The 2,500-nt window shown below is 37.6% G+C and overlaps 1 protein-coding gene across 2 annotated transcripts in view; it reads left to right on the top strand.

Annotated features, from left to right (window-relative positions):
- Positions 1-2,500, top strand: part of LOC137979189 (uncharacterized) — a 44,030-nt gene that overhangs the window by 39,932 nt on the left and 1,598 nt on the right. For both annotated transcript variants that reach the window (XM_068826390.1, XM_068826389.1), the window contains one exon: positions 1-2,500. This exon is cut by the window's left edge and continues 5,605 nt beyond it; it is cut by the window's right edge and continues 1,598 nt beyond it. The gene's annotated coding sequence lies outside the window, so the exon portion shown is untranslated.

Raw genomic sequence — 2,500 nt, 5'->3', positions numbered from 1 at the left:
ACAGACATAATTTCTTAAAAGAAAAGTGGAGTGAAAATCAAAAATTGTGTGAATAATGTACAAGAGAAGAAAAAGCCTATCGGTGAAATCAACGGCTTAAGTGCAATACCCTGCCACCACGAAGCTTTACCCTAAATTGGGTGGATACGCGGATACGCACTCGTTTTCCTGATTCCCAGTATTTTTCCCTTGTGATTCGCCAAACAAAAAGAGCGAAGGACATTGATGTATATGTTACAGGTTGAAATAAAATTCAGGTTCATTTAATTTCAACCTAGGTTGATTTTTTTCAACCTAGGTCAAATTTTTTCAACCTAGGTTATTATGAACTGTCTAAAAAAGGGTTTTCTCCTTTTTTGGGGGTGTAATTTAAAAAAATGGGGCCTGTATTTTTAGGGGGGATAAAAAAGAAAACAGCTTTCTCCACCTTTTCCTTACCTTCCGTCCTTCCTCCACTTACTATCTCTCTCTTACCTGCCCCCTTACGGTCCTTACTTACTACCAACATTTCATACCGCCCCAAGGATTCGAACCCTCGCACCACTGGACATCCGAGATTTCTTCTCCTTCGTATGAACCGAGTTAAAGGGTGGCAAAATTTATCTGAAGAAGAATGAAAACGCTCTGATTCTCCAGTGCAACGGAAGCAAAATTTGTTTGAAAGAGCTGAGATCTTGATTCTGAAGGACAAATAGTCAAATATTGTGCTAATTAGGTTTATTTACGTCGCTATGCAAAGTACACCAGGAACAAGGCATCATTTCTAGTCATGATAACAAACCGATATTCGCCGCAAACACAGCGTTCCCACTGTGAAAAAAAGATGGTGGCATGGGGAAATAGAACTACAAAAGATAACCTTTGCAGTTTAATCAAAGGAAAGAACTCGTCTTCGAACCACTGGTGTCGTCATCTTGGAGAAACCTCTTGTAAAAAAACATAACCATTCACAGAACAATTGCCAAAATGCTGTATGAAGTGGTTTTCGGAATCTCTGGGAGAAAAGAAATAAAAAAGCCACAAATACAGAGCAGGGGAATGGTTAATAATTTGAAAAAGTGGATGAACCAGACATTGAAGGAGACGGCAGTGTCTGACACTTGCAGACTAACTCTAAATCACAGTTATTGAAAGCTAACCGCTCAAAAATGGGTCCTGAGACTTAAATACTGTTTATGAGCACTATTTGAAATGGGTGCTTAGACTTAAATACTGCTTATCAGCGCTATTTGTAGGGAGCCAGCAGTCTACGTTTTGCAGATATCATAAACCAGAAAGGGAAGAAGAAAAAGAAGAAGTTCAAACTTCAGGATTATATAGCGCTGAAAATTAATACTGAGAACGGAAATGGAAACGCCCCTTCATCCAAATGTGCTACTTGCCAAAATTGTAGAACTTGGAGGGGGATTTGTCAAAATAATCACAAAATTTGGATTTATCACTACAAACAGACTCAGCAAAATTTTAAAAAAGAATTAAAATTCAAAAGAAATAACACTTACAAGAGCCTACAAAATGGCTTCTGATCAATAGATTACAAAACCCTTTTTCCTGACTTTTTAAAGTTTTGTTTTTACTTGCTTTTGATTATTACGAAATCCATATAAGCAAAATAAACGATATAGCAAATAACTGAGCAAATTAAAAATCAACAATAAATCACGTATGTTTCGGTTCTTTTATTCCTTAGAAGATAATTTAATATTGTTTCCCCCTGCCCTCTAAAGGAGATTCATCAATGAACCATGTCCTTCTAAAAAGCCCTAAGAAACAAAAGCAGAATTGGTTATCAGGCACAGTATGGCTAACCCCAACCTTAATGCTAACCATTTAAAATCAGTGCTTAGACTTAGTAACAACCAAAGGCGTTTTTACAGACTGACTCATGAAAAACGTACGTTAACCATATTCCCTTCCTTCCAGCACCGATTTACTTACCAATACACGTACTTGCGAACAATTGATCAAATTTTTGTTCATGTTTCGTACTTTCAATTTCAACCCAGGTTAAAATTAAATTTACCTAGATTGAAATCATTTCAACCTGAATTTCAAATTTACCTGTAACATGTATGTATTTCTCATTCATAAAGCACGATGATGGAGTGGAAAACAATGTTTCTTAAAGCGCGATCAATCTCCTTGTTGATAGGTATCTCTCCCGTTCTTATAGCGCGATGATCGAATCATTTACAATTCGGTTGACTTTCACTTTACGGTTCGGTTAACTACACGAAATAACACTCGATTCCTGATTAAGACTAAGCGCTCGTTTCAGTGATTAGGCCTAAGCTTTCATTTTGCCGTTCGGTTAACTACACTTTTCACGAGATCGTGTGAAGAAGAAAGCACTGCAGTATACTTGGAAGTTTACTTGGGGAGGGGTGGTATTTTCGACTGCTTATCCGCGTATCCAGCCTCTTCAGAGGTGCAGCTTCAAAAAGGCAGGGTATTCTGCATAAAGTAGCTTGAAGTAGTGTTGCCGAACGTGCACTTACAT

Source organism: Montipora foliosa, chromosome 12 (genome assembly GCF_036669935.1).
Source record: "Montipora foliosa isolate CH-2021 chromosome 12, ASM3666993v2, whole genome shotgun sequence".
NCBI lineage: Eukaryota > Metazoa > Cnidaria > Anthozoa > Scleractinia > Acroporidae > Montipora > Montipora foliosa.
Note: the sequence above shows the minus strand (reverse complement) of the source record. Positions and strands in the feature narration are given on the sequence as shown.